Source organism: Marmota marmota, unplaced genomic scaffold (genome assembly GCF_001458135.2).
Source record: "Marmota marmota marmota unplaced genomic scaffold, marMar, whole genome shotgun sequence".
Classification (NCBI taxonomy): Eukaryota; Metazoa; Chordata; class Mammalia; order Rodentia; family Sciuridae; genus Marmota; species Marmota marmota.
Window position 1 is genome coordinate 4,944,827 of NW_026000136.1, and position 13,684 is coordinate 4,958,510.

Below are 13,684 nucleotides of genomic sequence, written 5' to 3' on the forward strand. Positions count from 1 at the left end.
CACTTAAAAGAAAATCCTGAAATGTCGTTGCCTTCCTAGAAGATGTGCTTCAGGAGGAAAATTCTTAGACCCATTTTTCAACTTACAAAATACAAAATAATACAGACAATATTCCAAAACTATATTAACAAAGTTTTACAAAAGAATTTTATGACATCTATAATATATTTAGATTTTCAAAAATAATAAATCTACGCCTAAGTTTGGGTCTATCATTTGAATGTCTCTCAATGATGATATTTGTAGCTGGATACAGTGGGGCATACCTGTAATTTCACTTAAAGAAAAGCCTGAAGCAAAAGGATCACAAGTTTGAAGCCAGTTACAACAACTTACTGAAACCCTCAGCAAGACCATCTCAAAAATTTTAAAAAAGACTGGGGATGTATCAATGATACAGTGTCTAGGGGTTTAATCCCCAGTACCATATGTAAACAAAACTAATGATATTGGTATTACTTATGAACCTCTGATGTCAAATTTAAACTACCTCTCATTAAGTATTTTTTTTCATATTAAGTTTTCTAAAAAGTATCCTGATCACCACGCATTTCAATAGTCTTATGTGGGGTAGGGAGCAGGGAGGCAGTACTAGGGACTGAATCCAGGGCACTGAGCTATATCCCCAACCCTTTTCATTTTTTGAGACAGTCTTTTTTTTTTATTATTTATATATAACAGTGGTATGCATTACAATTCTTATTACACATATAGAGCACAATTTTTCATATCTGGTTTGTATACATAGTATATTCACAATTCATGTCTTCATACCTGTACTTTGGATAATAATGATCATAAAAATACGCAACGCTTTGCAAATTTGCATGCCTTCTCGAGTAGTATTTAACATAGAGGCTACCACAGAGCAAATATGACCTTATGCTTATTATTACTGTTGAAATGTAATCAGCTATTTTTAACTTGTGAGGCATGTTGAAGATTAAATGAGAAGCCACCTTGTATATGGTAAATTCCATAAAATTAGGAGTTTTGTTATTCTAAGGTATCTAGCATATGCAATGTTCATTAAGACAAAAGAGCCAAATGGAATGGAGGGAGGAGCAGGGGAAGAACTTATTCCTTTTCCAGATTACTTTTCACTACCATTCATATTCACAGTAAAACTTTTACTTCCTCCTACAAGAAACTTCATTTTCCTTCTGGAAGTAGCAACAAGCCATCTGTAAGTCTGTTTGCTTCTTGATCAGACAGCTGAAGGCAAGTTTAAAAAGTCAAGTTAGAGAAATAGGAATTGCCACAGAGAAAGAACTTTCAGTTCTTGCCTCTTTTTTGTTAGTTTTCCATTATTGTGACAAAATACCTGAGATACAAAAACTTTAAGGGAGGAAAAATTTATTTTGGCTCACTGTTTCGGAGGTTTCCATCCATGTTCACATGATGCCATTGCTATGGGCTGTGGCTGCACAGTACACCATAGCACAAAAGTGTATGGTGGTGCAAAGCTACCCACCTTAAGATAGCCAGGAAACACAGTAAGAGAAAGTAGCCAGGGTCCTAATATCCTCTTCAAAGGCATGACCTCAATGACCAAACTTCTTCCTAAATGCGCCACAGGCTGCTTACCAAATCTTTAATATATGGACCTTGGGAGTGGGGAAGACTTAAGATTACAAACTATAGTGCCTTTATTAAAAAATTATATGTTCATTTATAATTATAGTCAAATGTATGGGTTAATGCTTACAAATGAGAACCAAAAATTAGCACGTATTCTATCATCTCATTTCTCTGTGAAAAATCCTACATAATTTTACTATCTTGTAAAATTTTAGGAAAATTGGATGACTGTTTTATATTCTCTTACACCTCTTACATTGTCCTAAGGATATTTTTTCTTCTGTTTTCCTTCTTGAATGGATGAATCAAAACATGACGAGAAAGAATTCACATTTTTTTTAATATTTATTTTTTAGTTGTACACAATATCTTTATTTTGTTTATTTATTTTTATGTGGTGCTGAGGATCGAACCCAGGGCCTCACACGTGCTAGGCGAGCGCTCTACCGCTGAGCCACAACCCCAGCCCAAGAATTCACATTTTAACGGTATGTTTTTTCCAAATAGTCTTCATGTTTCTTGTTCATAGATGTATTCTGATGCCTACCACAGTGTTCAATGAATGAATGGGTTGGCTCCAGAAACATCTTCCTTTGTCCAAGATTGGAGCTGTTCATTATAGTTTCATAACCAAAGTCAGGCAACATGGTGTAAGTGACAACATTAGGTTTATTAGGGTTTCCTTCAGTTATCAATATTGACCACCATAGAAAATTTTTAAAATGAAGTCAGGAAAAGGAACTGTCATGGTTCTCCCATCCAATTTTCTGATTTCCAAAGTTGGTTACCCTCCTTATGACCAGAGTACTTGGGTCTGTCTCAAACCATCTTCCCACTCTTCATATTGCTTCTCCATTTCTTCTTCTTTCACGTGCTCCTAAAATACAGCTGATCCTGAGACTTTGGAGTATTTACCTGCTTTTCATAATAACATTCACAAACATGCCTCTCACCTCTCTAACACTGATAATGGGATAAAGACTTTAACAATTTAATGATTAATTCCTTTGAGCTTCCAATGACAGTGGGCAAAACAAGCTGGGCAATGACTGGGAGAAAGTGATATGCCCATGTTCTATTAACTCCCACAACACCTTTTTCTAGCACATTTAAAAAGTGTTTATAAATGATTATTGCTTTTCATTCAATTACTAGATAGTACAAGCTTATAACATTTAATCAATATTAAATCAATAAAACAAAAAGTTAATGGAAGTCATGTTTTTTTCTTCCTTGAATTTTCTGATTTTCCTATGCTAAATAGGTATTATTTACAACTGTTTTAAATTAAAAATATCAAAAGAATCCAGCAAATATTGTGGGCCTCTCAAGTGGTATAAAGAATTTGTTCTGCTTCATACGGAATATATACAAAATATAAATAATATATTAAAAAAATCCCATATGAATCTTGCCTTAAAGAATCTGGAGTCCTATCAATGGGAGAATATATACACATAAATATATTATAAAGCATAAAGTCACGGGCTGGGGCTGTAGCTAATTGGTAGAGCACCCACCTCGCACAAGAGGCACTGGGTTCAATCCTCAGCACCACATAAAAATAAAGATACTGTGTGTCCAACTACAACTAAAAAAAAAAATTTTTTTTTAAATAATAAAATAGAAATAAAAATAAAGCATAAAGTCACCCGTGCAATAAAGAGATTATTCCAATTGGGGGAGGGCAGGTAGTTAGCAAAAGTTTAGCATGTATAGCTGTATTCAAGCTAAACCAAGGGCTGTGCTTGATTATGATTTAGCCTTTAAAAGGATAATGTTGTGGTGTGAATTGATAAATACAATCAATAAGAGTGTATAAGAATGTATAAGAGTGTATAAGTTATAGGTTATAGATTAGTAAAAAATATAGATTACAGATATGATTTTGATAAATGAGATAAGACAATTATGAAGTAAGAACTGTCATAGACAGGCCTAAGACTCCAATTTGCTGCCTTCTATAAAAATCTGTTACAAGAGCTGTTTCTGAGGAACTGAAATGAAAGCTGTTTTCTTATAAAAATTGTTTTATGTACTTTGTACCCCACAAATTGTACCCTACTCAGGATGCAGCGGTAGTCATGGTGAGCTACATCCTGGGTTTGAGTACACTTGTGGGTCTACATGACTTTGACAGATTCTCACCCCCACTGACCCCTACTCAAACCCAGGATACGGTTGTCTAGCACCTGCTTGAACCCAGGAATGTGGTCAACTGAATTGCAAAGCTGATTGCTTTATTCTAGCTTCTGTACTTGCTTGTTTGCTAACTGGAAAATTCTGGTCCTGCTTAGGGCTCACAGGTTCTGCTTACTATTGTTTTAATTACTGTGCTAAGCAAGCCACTGAGTTGTGGTTTTTGTCCATACATTCTCAAAAAACAGACCAGGCAGCTGCTGTTCTCCTACAGAGATTCAGTCTCTATGTGTGGGTGACAGTCCCTGGCCAAGTAAATAACGCTCTCATTGATTTGAATTCGGACTTGAAGTGTTTTCTGATGGGCTCCCCATAACAGATAACAGCTTTCATCCAGGGGAAAGATGAAAGGGAACCTTGAGTCACCAAGTAAGAAGTCTGCATACCCTGCTGAAGAGATTACATGGAAAATCCTGATATTACAAGGAGAAGACGACAACTGAGCACAACGTTCTAGCAATCTCTGACAAAGCATGTGAGTAAAGAAACCATCAGAAGTGGATCCTGCATCCCTGGCTACCTTACTTGACAGAATGTGCACCAGAGAAAAATGGCCAGTGAGTCCTTCCCAATCTCCTGATTTTCATAAAACTGTCAATTAAATTATTATATTAAGTCAATAGTTTTGGGGTGGACTATGATATGTTAATAGTTAACTGAAAAAAAATGTTATTTTCTAGCCAATGGGAAGCAATGAAACGAGAGCTGAGCATTAGGAAAATCAGTCTAATTGCAATGTAGAAAATAGTCTATAGAAGACTATTGCTGGTGCAAGAAAATCGAAGAAACAAGAGCCAATAAAGTCTGAACTACAGATAAAAGTATGGCAGTGGGATGGATGGATGGATACAAAATATTGACTGCAGAGTTAGATTCAATGGGATTTTTGTACCTAACCGGCCATCTGTGCAAGAGAATATCAAAAGCCAAAACTGAACTACTATTGAGTTCAAGAGACTAAGGAATGGTGATGTTACTAAGGATGACAAAAAGGCAGATAAATTCAGATTAAGAAAATACAATTTGTTAATATTAACATGCAAACAAAACAAGTCATAATAAAAGATACAGTTGTGCAAATACTTAGTCTAGAGTTTAAAAGAGCTCTAAAAATCCCATTATCGGTGTGGTTCTACAAAAGGAAAGGGTTTAATTCAAAAATTAGATTTGCTATCTACAAGTGTGTGGGATGCTGAGTTCAATGTAAAACATTTAAGATTTTCTTCAACTGTCAACTGAAAACTGATTTAGAAACTGGAACAGGTATGTAAGCACATCCTTCACGTGGGACAAAAACTAAAGTTTACAATGATCTTTTTAGATCTTAGTATTACTAACTGAATCATCTGTGAGCTTCTATGCCAAGTACTTCTTAACAGGCTCTATTTCTCGACATTTTCATAGAGCACTGAGTGATTTTTAAACCACGGATCTCACCATGGCAGAACCAAAATCCTTACCATGGCATATAAAGTGCTGTATTATGCAACCCTTGCTAACATACACCTTGACCGTGCCATAGTCCTTTCTTTCACTTCAGGCTCTTTACTGACTAGATTACTCTTCTTTGCCTATCTCCTTGACCAAATTACCTCTATTCATCCTTCAGTTCTTCACTTCCTCAGAGAACAACTTTTCTTGTCTATCCCTAGGTACTCCTCTGCTTTTTATTATTATTATTATTTTATTTGTAGATAGACACAATACCTTTATTTTGTTTATTTATTTTATGTGGTGCTGAAGATCGAACCCACTGCCTCACACAAACATGCTAGGCAAACGCTCTACCACTGAGCCACAACCCCAGCCCTCCCCTGCTGTTTTTATTCACACAATATCCTTCACTTCTTTAAAGTACTTACCACATAACAATGTTGTGGTTATTAGGGAAACTATGCTTAATACTGGTCTTCTCCATTAGAACTGAAGTTCCAAGGGGCTGGAGTTGTGGCTCAGTGGTAGAGTGCTCACTTAGCACATTTAAGGCACTGAGTTTGATCCTCAGCACCACATAAAAATAAATAAAATAAAGGTATTGTGTCCAACTACAACTAAAAAAAAAAAAGAACTTAAGTTCCAAGAAAGCAAGACTTGCATCTTATTCTCTTCCATAACCTTGGGACACAGTCTTACCACCAGGGACAAAGTAATAGTTTCATAAGTGCTCTCTGAATAAACAGAGAACATTCACAGACAAGACAGGATAATTAGGAAAAAGAATTCTAAGACTAGTTCTAGTTCCAGCTGACCCTTACAAACTTTGTGACCAGGAAAGGTATTTTTTAGCACTTCAGTCTCTTCCCTTTTAAAAATAAAGACAGTAACGAAACCTACGTATGGCATTAACAGGATTAAGACTCGTTATAGGGCTGGGGATGTGGCTCAAGCGGTAGCGCGCTCGCCTAGCATGCGTGCGGCCCGGGTTCGATCCGCAGCACCACATACAAACAAAGATGTTGTGTCTGCCGAAAACTAAACAATAAATATTAAAAAAAAAAAAAGACTCGTTATATGTAAAATGCTTAAACAATTGTCTGATACATAGCATCATCACGTTTTGTTCTGAAAAAACAATGACACTAATTCAGGTGAGAATTAATTATGTTGTATGGAAAGATCTAGAATACATTAAAGCCTAAAACACAGTGAATACATTAAACAGTAGCTCATACTATATAGTTAGTAAACATGACTCTCAACCATTTCATAAACTTTCAGTCTCTCTGACTCATGGTTCAACTTTATTTCTCCACAGGGGCTTTAAGGTTCTCACATTTGGTTCCTCACCAGGAATGGGAGTAAGGTGACCCTTCCTTGTCCTAAGAAACCTCCTTCCTAACAGTCATGTTAAAGGGCTAGCCAATGAGACCTCAGAAGTGACCACTGATTGTCTGGCACCCCCATGGTTCTGAGGTCAGGGAACCTCATGCAACTACGGCTGAATTCCCAGACGGACTGCCCCCACTTTCCCTCCCATCCTGTAGAAAGAGCCCCTTTATACCCTCTGTAGTCCACTTTAGCTAAATGGCAGCTGGTATGTGACTTGAAACTGATCCCATTTTTGAGCTAGGTTTTTACTGCCTTATCGCTATGTAGACAGGGCAAGGATCTGTACTGGGTCCTTTAAGGAATCCTCTTTCTAAAACTCTCTCCTCTCCAATCCCTCCCTTCCCTTACACTAATACTTCCAGATCAGAGACCACGTTTTGCCATTTTGTTCCTGCATGCAACAACCAGCCTTCTCATTCTCTGAAGAGGTAACACCCCTTCTGCTTTCTCACAGAAAGTGCCCTTCCTGAGACCTCGGCCTTTGGCTTGTCTGGACCCTGGGGAACCCCACCATTAAGATTGTAGGGGAATACTCTCTCATTCTTTGATGGAATTCTTTTGGGGATTTGAGATATTAGGGTGGAAGCCCTAGTACAGACTGCCACCCAGGTCAAAACTCTCCAACATGGGAGCTACCCAGTACATTTCTCAGAACTTCCCTGTAGATTGTCCCATAAGAAATTTTAATACCCTCCATTTCCAAATTGACCTTGAAATGAATGGCCTCACTAGGCTTAGTACTCAGGACCTTTGATCAAAAAATTTTCCAAGATTTGGACAATTTCCTCCAATGAAATGGCAAATGGCCTGAGGTTCCCTACCTTCAAGCCTTCCTCTACATTCGCTCAAAGTCCTCACTGTGCCAGACCTGCTCTGCACTATAGCTTATTCTTGCTCACAACTCTCTTCCTCCTTCACTGCCCCCAAATAGCAGATGGACCCCCTCCTTACAGACCCCAGGGCCCCTTTACACCCTCATCCAATCATCCTCCTCAAGGCACCTTGGCCCCTTTGTCTGGCCCCCTCCAAATGCCATACCCACGTTCCCCCTCTCCCTTGCTTTCATCTCCTCTTACATGATCTAAAAGTCTTCTTCCAAAGCATATGTCCCCTTTGGGACATGGCCAGGGCTGAAGGAATGGTCCTATTCCATGTTCCCTTTTCCGTGACAGACGTGTCCCAAATTGAGAACAGACTAGGCTCATTTTCTGAAAATCCTACTAAGTTTGGAAAAGAGTCCACTAAACTCCAACACATGATTACCTGCGTCCTCGAGGGCATGATAAAAACAATTCTTATACCCTGGTTAATAAGATCAGGGAAATCATGCAAGGATCTGATGAAAATCCTGCCCTTTTCTTGGACCAACTTACTGAAGCTATTAAATACCACCCTAGACCTCAATACCCCTGCCAGTACTCTTTTTCCATGTCCAATTTATTGGTGGATCTGCACCTGATATCCGTAAAAAAATTAAGACAGCTAGAAAAGGGTCCCAAGACTCCTCAGCAACTACCCTGGATACTGCTTTCAAAATCTTTAACAACTGGGAAGACAAGGCCAAAAAGGAGAGAGAAAAACATCTTAAAGCTAAATATCAACTCCTGGCCTCAGCCATCTATAACTCCAGAAAGGCCCCTGATGCTTGTGGCCTTACCAGATCCTCCAACCCACTTCCCAGGCCGTTTCTAATGCGGGCTGACAGGACACTGGGTACAAGCCTGCCCTAACCCAAGGTTCCCCCACCAATCCCTGTCCCAACTGCGGACAATGGGGACACTGGAAAATGAACTGTCCCCAGGGAAGGATACCCATCACTGTTGGGAACCATCTATGAGCCATGTGTGAACTGACCAATGTCTGAGTCATTGGGCAGAGAAGTCACTCCTTGGGGAATTAATAGGTGGAATCCCCCAGTTTTGAGAATGCCAGAAATCATGCTGGCACCCTGACCTAGCTCACAGTTCCAAGTTCAAAAACAGCCTCCCAGAGATAAGCATAGCCTGCCAAGTGCCAATTAACTTATTTACTGCAAGACCCCTGCCACAGCAAGAAGCAAGTGCTGAAACAAACTCCTCCCACACGGAAACCTTACACCTACCAATCCCTTTTGATCTGTACTGCTCTAAATAAAAAGCAAGCACTAGCTTTTTCTTGGTTAGAAGATAGACCCCTCTGGTAGGCTCAACAGGTCATGCCCTTGCTTTAAAACTATTCTTGGCTTTTTATTTTTATTTTCTGATATATTACTTTCTTCTTTCTTATTTTTAGATGTTGACGGACCTTTATCTTTTTCATTTATTTACATGTGGTACTGAGGATCGAACCCAGTGCCTCACACATGCTAGGCAAGTACTCTACCACTGAGCCACAACCCCAGCCCTGATATATTACTTTCATACCTTTTATTTTGCAGCCAGCCCAGCCCACCCCTCCAACAGGTACCCATTCCCTTGCTCATGTAGGATGTAGCAAGAGTTCCCCTTGGTACAACCTGCTTTTCAAGTCCCCTACAGCAATTAACTGAAATGAGGGGGCCAGGACTGCACTGCCCCATCACCTCGGGTAATACCTCACAGGAGTCCCAGGTTACAGGGATGGTAAACAGCCAAGCGGTTTCTTTTGTGGTCGACACTTTGGGGGAGTCTTTCCCTTCTGACAAAATGGCATGGACCCTTTCAAAGCAATTACCTCCAGTATGGGAGTCTCCAGAACTCCTATATAGCCATTAAAGACACTTTCTTTACTTTTTTATACATTTGAATCCCTTACACTATCCCACGCCTTCATCATCATGCCACATTGCCTTGTCCCCCTACTGGACCAAGATTTCCTCCATAAACTGAAGGCTTCCATCTCCATTCCCCCTTTACAATCCACCACCATTTTAAAAATACACTCCAGCCTAGTCTGCTGTTCCCCCTAAGCCTCGTGATCATCCCTTACTAGCTGGAATCAACCCCACCATCTGAAACACCTCTCAACCCAACACTGCTAAGCGCCACCCCCCTATTCAAATCCAACTAAAAGACCCCTCACTACTTGACCCTCTGTCAATATCTTCTAACTTTCTCAACTCTCATGTGTTTGAAGTCCATTATCTCCCGTTTACTACAGGCTCATCTTCTCACACCAACACACTTTGCTCACAACTCCCCCATCCTCAGAGTCAAAAAACCCAACGGCCAATTCCGGCTAGTACAGGACCTCAGAAAAAAATCAATGAAGTTATTATCCCCACCTACAACCCAACCCCTACACCTTTCTATCTCATATCTGCCCCCCACCACCCATTTTTCAGTGCTAGACCTGAAAGATGCCTTCTTTACTATTCTCCTCCATCCTGTCTCACGCCCACTTTTTGCCTTTACCTGGACTGACCCAGACACTAATTCCTCTCAGCAGTTCACCTTGACTGATCCCCCACCAGGCTCTCCAATGCAACCTGGCAACTTTGAATTTATCCTCCAGCCATCTCATATAGTATGTGGACAAACTCCTGCTCTGTAGCCCCTCAACTGAACCCTCCAAACACCACACTACCATTCCTCTCAATTCCCTGGCCTCCTGGGGTGCTGGGTCTCTCAATCCAAAGTCCACCTCTGCTCCCCTCAAGTGTAATATTTAGGCATTCTTTTAACCCCCACCACCTGTACCATAACCCCAGAAAGACTTCAAGCATTGAAGGATATTCCTTTACCTTACTCTAAAAGAGATATGCTAAACCCATCCTCTTTAGATTTATAGTATCTCCAATAAATTTCTCAATCTTGTACCACCTGTCTCAAAGCTAATCCCAATTTCAATGTGAGACCACCCCCATTTCCCACACATCAAGTTAGGGGAGCTCTTCCTGCCATGGACTGGCAACTTAATTTTGCCTAAATGCCCCCTGTAAGAAAAATTAAATATCTCCTAATCTTTTTTTTAATATTTATTTTTTAGTTTTAGGTGGACACAGTATCTTTTTTAAAATTTTTATGTGGTGTTGAGGATTGAACCCAGCGCCCTGCGCATGCCAGGTGAGTGCGCTACTACTTGAACCACATCCCCAGCCCAATCTCCTAATCTTGGCACACAGCTTTACTGGATGGGTCAAGGCCTTTTCAACTACCAATAAAAAGGCTTCTACAGTTGCAACCCTACTTTTCCAAGAAATAATTCCACGTTTTGGTTTACCTGCCTCCCTTCAGTCCCAAATTCATCTCCTCTATTACCTAAGAAGTAGCTAAATTTTTGCATAGAAAATGACACTTCCACATTCCCTATCATCTGTAGTCTTCAGGAAAAGTTGAAAGGACAAATAGGACCTTAAAGGCAATCTTAATCAAACTATCTATAGAAATCCATTTGGATTGGAGTAAGCTCCTCCCTTTAGCCCTTCTCAGACTCTAAGTTCTCCCCAAGAAACCTCTCATGATTAGCCCATTTGAACTCCTTGTCCCACCCACCATTCAAACTCAATCACCAGTCTTAAAATGTTGTGAATCCCCTCCTAGCTCATTTCAGGGCCACCCTCTGGAAATATGCCCTGTCCCATCTTCTCCAGTTGCAATCTCCAGAAGCCCCTCCTCTTATTTCTATAGGAGACCTGGTATACCTTTCTTCCCCACAACCTACAGCCCCCTTACAAGAAAAGTGGAAGGGCCCCTTCAGGATTATTCTGACTACCCCAACTGCAGCCAAATTAGAAGGCCAACCCTCTTGGGTACACTTGAGCAACTTAAAGCTCATTCCTGGTAATGCCTCTTATCAGTCTATTTCCATAGGCCCCACCTGATTACACATGTCCCGCCTTCCAATTATTTCCAAGGAAGGAGCTGATTCTTCTCCTGGATGCCACTTTCTCAGACATCCTTCCACATTTTTAAAATAATTCTCAGAGACAAATTATATTTATCATATTCACTACCCCTTCATCTTTGCCCTTTCCAAATGCTTGACCTCATCTGGGAACTCTGGCTTCAAGGAACATTCCTTGATCTGACTCCCACTCAAATCTCCCTTTTCTCTTTGTGCTTTCTATATATCATCTTTGACTTTACAAACAGCCTCATACTGGACATCAGAAAAATCTACATGCCTAAAACAATATGGCCAAGGCCTGGCTCGTCTCATCAGTATACTGCTAGGAGAGTCACCATGCACCCATTGCATTTCTAAACAAGAAAACATGGAAACTCTCAACTGCTATGCATGCAGACACACCTCAACTCTCTGCTCTGGAGAAAACAAGTGATACTGGATGGGCTAGAGCAAGGGAAACAACACCGGATTTATATGCAATGGGTATGCTGGACTTATCACACCCACCTCAGTACGTCTGATGATGGTGGGGTCCAAGATCAGGCCTCACAAACCATTCTTAGAACCCAAATACCACAGATAATACAGAAAGATTTCTATCCTACCAGGACTCTCTTGCACCTCACTGATCTTATGAGGCCATATACTTTGGACTCCCAAATTAACACACTGATCAACTTCTAAATCTCACCAACCCACACTTAGCCCAAGATTGCTGGCTCTGTTTGCAGCCTGGTCCCCTTTGGTACTTTGCCAGCCCTATAAACGTGTCTGGATTAAGTTATCATTGGATGAATTCCTCAAACAGTAGGCCAAAACTCAATGGAGTCCAATTGTTTCAAACTGCCCCCCAATGTATTGTAACTTTGTAATACAAATTCTGATCACCTTTAAGAAAACAAAATACAACAATATTCAACAGCTCAATCCAACCTCCACGCCCCCTACCAATCCCACAACTTCCTTTCTATGTGGGACCTGCATTTACCCTTGCCTGCCAGGAAATTGGACCAGTCTTTGTACTTTGGTGTTCCTTACCCCTCAAATTGATATTCTATCTAACAAAAGTAGTTGTCTCCTCCCATAACATGGTCTTGCTAAAACATTATAAAACTCTGATCTTTGCTGCATCCTCCCACCATTTTCTACCTTGAAAATGTATCCCTCCAATTCCTGACTGACTCCACGGCTTAATATAAGGCATTGCTGATCCGTTGAGGTCTGTTCCGCTTCTTTTTTTGCTTACGGGGTAAAGCATCTTCTCTTTGCAGGATCCATGTATCCAGCTCAGCTGCTACCAGGCACTTACCTCAGTGTAGGTGTGATTTACAAGGTCCTTCACCTGCAGCCAGAATTCCCCAGTCATGCAGGGAGGATGGGCACCCTGGATTGCCCAGGGTTTCAGATCATCAGTGGATGTGTAACAGTGGTCCATTTTATGCTTGGAATATAGCCCTTGCTGCTCTACCAATGCAATTTATTTTTAATGTGGATGTGTTTCTTTCTCTTCCTCTCCCTCTCCCTGATCTTAGGGGAAACAGGATCACCTTTCTTCCCATCCAAGGCAGTTATCTGACCTTGAGCACACACCCACCACAGGTTTATCTACACCTTAGGGATGGTGCCAGAAGACCTCAGAAATGACTGTCTCAAATTAACAAGTGAATTACAACTCCAGACAGAGAACACGTGGAATGTGGCCTTTGAGTCACCTCTTGAAAAGGCCCTTGTTCCTGCAGATGGGCAAAATCACAGCCTTTGGGACAGGCGTCCCCTGTGTTTCTCTTTTCTAGCAAAGCAATAAGCCTTTTTCCTTTTTCTCAAAACCGTGTCCTCGTTATCGGATTTGCATCGAGGACAGAGGAAGCTCAGGAGCCACCTCCCACACAGGCCTCGCTGCCCGCCGGGCACGTGCCCAGGGCCCGCGGGAAGGCTGGCTGCGCTGGAGCTCTCCTCTGCACTGGAGCCCTATCTTCGCCGTGGTGGGCGCCAACTTGCGCCCAGATTACGAACGGCAGGATTCCCCACCACGAATGTAGTTCAAAGTCACAGTCCCTCTCCTTTCGCTTCTCCAGGCCGCAGTCGGTGCACGGACACCACTCCCCCGGCGGCCTCGCGCCAGGAAGAGGCCGTGACGGGCCACCGGAGAAAGCTCGGTTTCTAGAGTGGCCGTTCCGCGCAGCAGGCTGAGGGACAGGCTCACGGAACTTCCCCAAGCGGCGGCGGAGGCTCTGCCACCCAGTCTCGCCGCCAGGCCACCGCCCCTAGC

General features: G+C 41.3%; 1 protein-coding gene across 3 annotated transcripts in view; it reads right to left on the minus strand.

Annotated features, from left to right (window-relative positions):
• The window catches only part of Rnf216 (ring finger protein 216), a 137,631-nt gene that overhangs the window by 123,409 nt on the left and 538 nt on the right, over window positions 1-13,684 (minus strand). The gene's annotated exons all lie outside the window — the stretch shown is intronic.